Below are 10448 nucleotides of genomic sequence, written 5' to 3' on the forward strand. Positions count from 1 at the left end.
TCATCCTTCTCTTCATTAAACTAGACATACCCAATTCCAGCAGCCGTTCCTTATATGTTTTAGTCTCCAGTCCCCTAATCATCTTTGTTGCTCTTCTCTGTACTCTTTCTAGAGTCTCAAAATCTTTTTTACATCGTGGTGACCAAAACTGGATGCAGTATTTCAAGTGTGGCCTTACCAAGGCATTGTAAAGTGGTATTAATACGTCACGTGATCCTGATTCTATTCCTCTGTTAATGCAGCCAAGCACTGTGTTGGCTTTTTTGGCAGCTGCAGCACACAGCACTGGGCCCAGATCAGAGCCCTGGGGCACCCCACTACACACTTCCCTCCATGTAGATGCGGTTCCATTGAGGACCACACGCTGAGTACAGATGGTCAGCCAGTTACGAATCCATCTGGTGGTGATTCTGTCTAACCCACATTTTTCTATCTTATCAAGTAGAAGGTTGTGATCTACTTTATCAAATGCCTTACTGAAGTCCAAGTAAATTATATCCACAGCATTCCTCTGATCCACTAATTTTGTCACTTGGTCAAAGAATGCAATAAGATTTGTCTGGCATGATCTGTTTTTGACAAACCCATGTTGGCTTTTAGTAATAACTGTTTACCTCTACATGCTCACTGATTCATTGTTTGATTATCTTTTCCAGAATCTTCCCAGGTATTGAGGTCAGGCTGATAGGTCTGTAATTTCTTGGATCCATTTTTTTCCTTTTTTGAAGATGGGAACTACATCAGCTCTTTTCCAATCCTCTGGTAGTTCCCCAGTGCTCCAGGATCTTTGAAAAATATAGTTCAGTGGTTCTGAGATCACATCTGCCAGTTCCTTGAGAACCTTGGGGTGTAATCCATCTGGTCCTGGTGATTTGAACTCATCTAGGCTGGACAGGTGCTCCCTTACTATTTTCTTGCCTATCTTAACTTGTGTTTCTATTCTGTTTTTTATGGCACTATTTTTGATAGGTCTGTTTTTTCCCTTTGTGTAAAGACAGATGCAAAAAACGAGTTAAATAGTTCTGCTTTCTCCCTGTTGCTTTTCACCTTCTTGCCACTTTCACCCACTAATGGACCAATCATTTCCTTCACTTTTTTCTTGTTTTTTACATGTTGAAAGAAGCTTTTTTGTTATTGTTGACTTTGGTCGTAAGCCTTAGTTCATTTTGAGCCTTAGATTTCCTCACTTCATCTTTGCAGGCTCGGGCTATTTGCTGATATTCTGCCTTAGTTATGTTTATTGGACTTATATACCGCCCTTCTCCTGTAGGACTCAGGGCGGTTCACAAGGTATTTAAAATAACAATACAAATTACAAAAGTTAAGAACAATTAAAATAATTAAATTTAGTCCTTGAATAAAGTATAAACCCCCTGTTAAACTCCAATTAAAACCCAATTAAAATAAAATTAAAATTAAAATTCTCAGTCCTGGCCGGAAAGCTCAAAGAGCCAGGTCTTCAGGTCCCGGCGGAATGAATGAAGGTCAGGGGCAGTCCTGAGCTCTATGGGCAGCTGGTTCCAAAGGGCAGGTACACCCACAGAGAAGGCCCTCCCCCTGGGTGTTACCCGCTGGCAATCTTTTGCCGGCGGCACCCTGAGAAGGCCCTCCCTGTGGGAGCGCACAGGACAAAGGGAGCTTGATGCCGGCAGCAGGTGTTCCCTCAGATATCCCAGACCCTAGCTATTTAGGGTTTTATAGGTCATCACCAGCACCTTGAATCTCACCCAGAGGGCAACCGGAAGCCAATGCAGCTCGCGGAGCAGAGGTGTTACATGGGAGTATCGGGAAACCCCCATCACAACTTGCGCGGCTGCATTCTGCACTAGCTGAAGCCTCCGAGTGGTCCTCAAGGGCAGCCCCATGTAGAGAGCATGTGCCCCTCTTTCCACTTTTTGTACTTGTCCTTTTTATCTTTCAATTTGTCAGAGAGTTCTTTATGCAGCCACGCTGGTTTCTTTTGAGAGCTGTTATTTTTCCTCTTCGTTGGTATTGTGCTAGACTGGGCTTTTATTATCTCACTTTTCAAAATTTCCCAAGCTTCTTGATTTGTTTTCCCCTTGAGGATTCTCATCCATGGAATCCTTCCCAAGCCCTCTCTAAATTTATTGAAATTAGCTCTTAAAGTCCAAGACTCTACTTTGACTGTGTTCTATTGCTTGTGCTTCCATAATGTTAAATTCCAATATTGCAAATATCACTTCCTCCCAAGGTTCCTGTGGCTTCAACACCTTCTATCATTTCATCTCTGTTAGTGGGAATTAGATCCAAAATGGCTAATCCCCTAGTTCCCTTCTCTACTTTTTGGGTGACAAAATTGTCTGCTAGGTTTGTCAGGAATCTGTTTGATCTTCCACTTGGTGCAGAGTTTGTCTCCCAGTTGATGTCAGGGTAGTTAAAGTCCCCCATTACTGTTGTAATGTGCTTCCTATATACCTTAGTTAGCTGACTAGGAAAAAGTTCATCTATTTCCTCTGTTTGGTTGGGTGGCCTATAGTATACGCCTATGACAATGTCATTCCCCCCCCCTTTTTATATTGACCCAAATGCATTCAAGTTTACAGTTTTCATTATTGTTGTGCTCTATTTCTGTACAGATGTAGTTATTCCTTATATAGAGGGCAACTCCACCTCTTTTATTTGGTCTGTTTCTTTTAAATAATTTAAATCCCTCTAGCTGTGTGTTCCATTTGTGGATTTCATTCCCCCATGTTTCCGTAATGGCAACAATATCATATCTGCCCTCATTAACCTGGATTTCTAGTTCACCCTGTTTGCTGTTCATACTCTGTGCATTGGTGTATAGACATTTGAGTCCTTTATGTCTGACCCTGTGTTTACTTTCTACATAACCTGTGTGGTGCCTGAGTTCCCCTATTGTCTTACCACCTATTTGGTTAGTGCACTTTGTGTGGTACTCGCTAATAGAAGCTTGATTTTTCTTGACAGCAAGGTTGATATTCTTGTCCACACACACATCTATGTTACATGCATTGATAGCCCTATAATTTTTAGATTGGCGAGGACAGGGATGTTCTATATCAATTAACTCACTGTCCCTGCTGTTTAGTTTAAATATTCCTCCAGAAAATCTTTGAATTTATAGCCGAGTTACTCAGTACCTTTCTTTGAAGGATGCAAACCATCTCTTTTGTACATTTTTTCATTGGACCAGCTACAGACATCGTGACTAATATATCCAAAGCCTTCCCCTTTACATCACTCCTTTAGCTACATATTGAATTGTGCTATACGCTGGCCTTTTCCATTTTGCTCCTTATACACTGGTAAAACCTCTGAAAAAGTGAGCATACAGCCTATTCTGCTGAGTTCCTGCCCCAAGCTTTGGAAATCATTCTGCACAGAGAGTACATCTTTTTGGGACAGATCGTTAGTGCCAAGATGTACAATAGCCTCCACATCACAGTCCTTGCTGGCATTCTTGATTATTTTAGAAATACGCTTCTTGTCCCTACTGGCAGTAGCACCTGGAAGGCACCTGACCTCTTTTGAAACCTCTGTGTCCTTTCCTAAATTTACATCCCTTATAATTGAATCACCACCCAGAAGGTGGCTTCTCTTTTTGGATGCCTTTTTTTTCTTGCATGACTGGTGTGTAATACCAGATTCGCACTTCTCCCTGTCAAAAACAAGTTTCTCATCTTGGACCACAATCCCCTGCTTATTTGAGTTATAATCACAGATACCTTTACCTGTCTCCTTAATGTCCCTATTAAGGTCAGAAAGAGCACTGTATCTGTTGTGCAGGGACACAGCGAAAGCTTTGTGTTTATGGTTCACAGATATAACCCTGCCAGATCCCACGGTTGTCCACACTGCCCTTCTCCTGCAGGATGTTTGTGGTAGAAGGGGCTGATAGCACGGAGGCTCAGTAGAGTAGAAGGGCTGAATTGGACACCTAATTTCTGCCTGAAGAGCACAGATTACAGACTCTAAATAAATAATATGTCCTTGTATACTAGTGATTTGTTTACAGATAGGACAGTTTCCAAGTTTGAAAAGGGTACTGCGAAAGACAGCTGCAAAACAAGTGTTGCACTGAACTAGGCCAGACATTTTTGGATACAAGGAATCTTAGACACACTTGCCCTGAATGTACTGCTGCTGTTTTTGATTTTTAGTTATATAATTTGTGTGGCGTTAGGCACACTTGTCGCTACTTTTCTGGTGCAGCCTTTCCAAAACTTACAGAATGTAGCCCTTCCCAGCAGCTCTGAGCAGTTGAAATACTGCTGGAAAACTATGCAAATCCAATCAAGGCCCCAAATGCAGTTCAAATACAATGCAATCCAATCAGGGCCCTAGCTACTTTTCTGGTGCAGCCTTTCCAAAACTTACAGAATGTAGCTGTCGGGCCTCGGAAGCCCGACACACGAAGGGGGGCCCCTCCACCCCCCCGGCACACCCTGCTTCCCTCCCACCGACCTCACCCGGTTCCAGTGCGGCCCAGAAAAGCCGGAGACCCGCGCCGCTCCTTCCGCCGCATCCGGACGCGCCGCGGCTGTTGTCCTCGCCCGGCGGCGCGTCGTCACACGGTTCCCCGGTTCGGACGGCTCCGGGGCCCGCGCCGCCTCTCCCGTTGCTTCCGGACGCGCCGCAGCTGCAGGCCTCGCCCGGCGGTGCGTCTGCACGCGGCTCCCCGGCTCGGACGGCTCCGGGGCCCGCGCTGCCTCTCCTAATGCTTCCGGACGCGCCGCGGCTGCTGGCCTCGCCCGGCGGCATGTTTGCGCAGAGTTCCCCGGCCTGCGGCCTGCCCGGTGGAGGCCCGAGCCGGCTCAGCATCTCTGCGGCCTGGGAGGTTCCGAGGGCTGCGGCCTCGCGGTGGACTGCATCCGACCCCGACACCATGCCTGCGCGGGCAACGCCGACCCTTCCCCCCCCTACGGTGACCGGGTGGCTGGGGCCGGAGGGCATGGGCGATGACAGGGGGGTTCGGGGGTGGGCGCAGCAGGGAGTGGGTGAGGGGAAAGGGCACGGTGGTGGCGACACGTTGGAGGGGGCTTACCTGACTGAGCGACGGGCGAAAGGCCTTGTAGGGGAGGGGTGGGGAAGTTATAGAGAGTGGGAGGGCGGAGGCATGTTTGGGTGGAGTTTGGGTGGGGTTGCTGGGTGTGTATATAGCAGCGTTGGTTGCAGGTAGCAGCCAACGCTGGCTTTGTTTCTTGTTGCGGCTGTTGCTCTGAAAAATAAAGTGCTTCTAGACTGCAGCAGAAGTCTCTCGTTCCTGTGTTTCGGCACCTGCCCTGCTTGTTGCAGGACGAGTTGTGACAGGAGGATTGCGGCCCTGCGCGTACGCCTCCAAAAAGCTAACGACCACGGAGAGGGCTTGGGCTATCTGGGAGAAAGAGGCCTTCGCGGTCCGCTGGGCCCTGGGGACTTGGAGACACCTGCTGGAGGGGGCTAGCCAGGAGTTCGAGGTTTGGACGGACCATGAAAATTTGGAAGCCCTGCAAACACCCCGCCGTCTGTCCCCGAAACACGTACGGTGGGCCCAGTACTTTCAACGCTTCCAGTTTCGCCTCAGGTATGTGCCTGGGGGTAGAAATTTCCTGGCGGACGCCTTGTCTCGGCTACCACAGTACGATTGCCGGAAGGAGGAGGTAGTACAGGCACTGGTACCGCCGCCCCGCCCGGTGGAGGGGACGGAGCACAGGGCCAACGCCGTGACAGACGATTTCCTGCAGACCTGTAAGGGGGCGTTGGCGACTGATGAATGGGTGCAGGCGCACCCCGACACCCTCTCGTTGCGGGACGGTTTAGCTTGGCACGGGGCCAGGTTGTATGTGCCTGCAGCGGCACGGGATCAAGCGCTCTACCAATGCCATGACGCCAGGCAGGCAGGCCATTACGGGTTCGTGAAAACTCTGCATCTGGCCCGCCGCCAGTTCTGGTGGCCAACCATGAGACGGGACATTGAAAGCTACGTGCAGAAGTGCCGCATTTGCGCAACCACTAAGCCCTCTACTAGTAAACCGGCAGGCCTCCTGCAACAGGTGGCAGACCCCGTACGACCTTGGCAGGACATTGCAATGGACTTTGTGGTTGAGCTACCGGAAAGCAGGGGATATAACGTTTTATGGACAGTAGTAGACTTGTTCTCGAAACAAGCCCACTTTATCCCCTGTAAGGGGTTACCCTCAGCCCGTCGGCTGGCCTGGCTGTTTGTCCAACATATATATCGTTTCCACGGGGTGCCACGACGTATCATCTCCGACCGTGGGGTACAGTTCACGGCCCGGTTCTGGAGGGATTTCGTGCGTTTTATTGGAGCAACACAGGGCCTGAGCTCAGCGTACCACCCAAGCACGAATGGAGCCGCGGAACGTGCGAACGCGGCAGTGGAGCGATACCTGCGTTGTTACGTGTCATACCAACAGTCCGAATGGGTGGACTTGTTATCCTTCGCGGAAGTAGCCTACAACAACGCAGTGCATAGCAGCACTGGGTTCTCTCCCTTTAAAGTGGTATCGGGTTACGAGTTCGTTCCTATCGCAGGGTGCGATCAGGGGGCCCCGGCATCCTGCACACCTGGGGAGTGGATGCACCGGTTGGAGGAGGTGTGGGGGACAGCTAAGAAGGCGTTAGAGCGAGCTGCAGGGTCATACAAAGAGCAGGCAGACAGGAAGAGACGGCCGTTTGCACCTCCCAAAGTAGGTGATCTTGTCTATCTCTCCACGAAATACCTGCGGCTACAGGTGCCATGTAGAAAACTAGGGCCCAAATATCTCGGACCCTTCCGGGTTATACAGGTGGTAAATCCTGTCACCGTCAGACTTCGACTACCTCCCCTACTTGGCAAGATACACCCCGTCTTCCACAGTAGCCTGCTGAAGCCTGCTACGACCGCCTCTGTGGCGGCAGGGGAGGGTGGTCCAGGGCCTGTACACGGCAGCCACTATGAGGTAGAGGAGATCCTGGACTCCCGGAAACGAAGGGGGCGGGTGCAATACTTGGTGCTCTGGAAGGGGTACCCCATGGAGGAGGCCACCTGGGTACGGGACGAGGATGTGTGTGCACCACGCCTTCTCCGTGCTTTCCACCGGAAACACCCGGGAAAGCCGGGGGAGACCCAGGGGGGGACAGCTGATTATGTTACGGATTGCTCACCTCTCTCTCCTTGCATTCCAGGTGGGCCCCTGGTAGAGGGGGCAGCATGTCGGGCCTCGGAAGCCCGACACACGAAGGGGGGCCCCTCCACCCCCCCGGCACACCCTGCTTCCCTCCCACCGACCTCACCCGGTTCCAGTGCGGCCCAGAAAAGCCGGAGACCCGCGCCGCTCCTTCCGCCGCATCCGGACGCGCCGCGGCTGTTGTCCTCGCCCGGCGGCGCGTCGTCACACGGTTCCCCGGTTCGGACGGCTCCGGGGCCCGCGCCGCCTCTCCCGTTGCTTCCGGACGCGCCGCAGCTGCAGGCCTCGCCCGGCGGTGCGTCTGCACGCGGCTCCCCGGCTCGGACGGCTCCGGGGCCCGCGCTGCCTCTCCTAATGCTTCCGGACGCGCCGCGGCTGCTGGCCTCGCCCGGCGGCATGTTTGCGCAGAGTTCCCCGGCCTGCGGCCTGCCCGGTGGAGGCCCGAGCCGGCTCAGCATCTCTGCGGCCTGGGAGGTTCCGAGGGCTGCGGCCTCGCGGTGGACTGCATCCGACCCCGACACCATGCCTGCGCGGGCAACGCCGACCCTTCCCCCCCCTACGGTGACCGGGTGGCTGGGGCCGGAGGGCATGGGCGATGACAGGGGGGTTCGGGGGTGGGCGCAGCAGGGAGTGGGTGAGGGGAAAGGGCACGGTGGTGGCGACACGTTGGAGGGGGCTTACCTGACTGAGCGACGGGCGAAAGGCCTTGTAGGGGAGGGGTGGGGAAGTTATAGAGAGTGGGAGGGCGGAGGCATGTTTGGGTGGAGTTTGGGTGGGGTTGCTGGGTGTGTATATAGCAGCGTTGGTTGCAGGTAGCAGCCAACGCTGGCTTTGTTTCTTGTTGCGGCTGTTGCTCTGAAAAATAAAGTGCTTCTAGACTGCAGCAGAAGTCTCTCGTTCCTGTGTTTCGGCACCTGCCCTGCTTGTTGCAGGACGAGTTGTGACAGTAGCACTTCCCAGCATCTCTGAGCAGTTGAAATACTGCTGGAAAACAGGTCAAGGAGGTGGCTATAACAGAGCTATGGAAACTGCTGCTCTTTATGCATATCATGTCTGCAGCACACATAAGCAGGTGGAGTTTTAATTGCACCATTTGGGCTACCATCTTGATTTTTTTCTTTTTGGCTATATTGTGTAGACAGCCCTGTCATCTTCCAAACTTTGGTTGGTAGAGCAGATCTTATTCTTCACTTCAGTAGCAAAACCTTCAGCTAGACATGGGTGACATTACTATTCAGAGCTACAAATTGCAAAGTGTTCATAGTTTGAATACTCAATAGAACTTATTGGACACATTCTTAAAAAAATCCTACTTCTTAGAGTTTTTTTAGTATTTACAAGTTGAATCCCGAATTCTTAAAAGCCACAAAAATGGTGCTATGCACATTGTCATATATGATATCGGGAAAATTATATGATTTATAATACTAATATATAACACTATTGTAATATGTATGTAAGTAATGACTTAGGGCTGTACAAGGCTCAAAGGCAGGCTTTGCTTCAGCCAAAGCTTTGATTGAAATGCAATTTGGAATTGTTCCAAAAAATGGCATCTGATATTTAGAGAAATAGTATAGGCACGATAGGTAGGTAGGTGCACCATAAGATATAAAGAACTTCCTCTAAATAGAATCCCATCTTAACACTTGACTGCAGGCATGGAGGCAGAATGCTGTGTGTTCACAAACTCAGCCACTGCCTTGCACTGAATTTCTCCTTAACCTAAGTTGAAGTGGAGAAATACCAAGTTGTACTGGGATGATCTGCTTAAATACATTACAGATAGAGATATGATCGATGTGCAGCCATTATAGCCAAAAAGCATCGACAACAATGCTTCCATTTTATAAGGCTTTCATTTTGGAATTGTTGCAATAGCTCACCTCTGTGCTTCCTAAGAGCAATCTCCTACCCTCTGCCAGCAAGATTGGTATATTGCAACAGTGGGTAATAGCATTGCCTGCATATGGAAAATACTGTATTCATTGTTCCCAGTATAAGAATAGTTTATCTGAACCATACCTCTTTATCATTATTTCTAGACTTGTCCTTCCCAGAGAGGTGAGTGTAAATAGAGTATAAAATAATTGGCAAAGGAACAGAGCAAGAGTTGGGTAATCACCTTTATGAATCTTGAAATGAAAAACGGCTTTGTCATGAACAAAACACTTGAGCAGAAATGAAAAGAACAACCATTGTTTAAAACCTATTATTTAGAAATATCTAATTTTTAAAGGTTAATTAGTGTAATTTACCCATCTTGAGTTATTGAAAAGGTCCTACATGAACTGCAAACATCAGTGTTCAGGCAGTATCACTTTTTCCCCCCTGCTGATTCATCCACATCTGTTTTGCTTTTTCTGACCACCTAATTGAGGTGCAGTTTTCTGTCCCAATACAGATGGACTACTGCTGATAACTATTTGCACGCTGCTTATACTGTTATTGTACTGAGTTTTATTCAGTGGCAAATAGAGGAGAACATAATAATAATAATAGTACGAACAGTTCTGTTGGATGGGAGATTAAAATAGATTTGTGAAGAAAATCCACAATAAAGGAAAGTAAATTATTTATCAGTATAGGTGACTGATAATTGTTTCTTTATAGCCAATTGCCCATTCCTATATAAACTCCATTATTATGGAATCTTAAACTAGCAAGAAGCCTAAATCAACTGTTAAAAATGCATCTATTCTATAAAATTAGTTTATAGCAGTAAAGTAACTTCCCTGACATCAAGTGATCATCCAGATTTTTGCAGCTCTCCTTCTATTCCAGTTTTAGATTGGGATTTATTTAAGGGCACCCTCATCTACTGTTCCCCATCATGATCTCCTTAATCTCTCTTTCAGTGTCTTCTATCAGAGGAGTCCCAACTTACATTGCTTGCTTTATCCCAAGCCATCTTTCAGAGCTTCAAGAATGTGTTATATTCCAAGTTGTGCTTTTCTTGTTTATTTGGATACCAACTAGAATATGTGATTTCTCTTGAGCCTTAGAAGACTAAAGGAATTGACTACATTTAAATATATTTAACCATTCTGCATTCTGTGGCAAAATACAAGGGCAATTCGGAAATAAACCTCTGGTTATCAATCTGGGCTATATGGGGGTGATCAAAAACATCCCAATGGTACTGCTTCAAAAGTTCTTGGGTGCATCTAGTGGTGTGCAGGCGAGCATTATCATGAACCAACACCACACTGGAAGAAGTGGTGCCATAGAAAATCCTGCCAAATGTGAAGATGCCAAAGGAGTACTGCTAGTGAAGTTCATGGAGCATGGTTCAAC

Source organism: Vipera berus (genome assembly GCF_964194415.1).
Source record: "Vipera berus genome assembly, chromosome: 1".
Classification (NCBI taxonomy): domain Eukaryota; kingdom Metazoa; phylum Chordata; class Lepidosauria; order Squamata; family Viperidae; genus Vipera; species Vipera berus.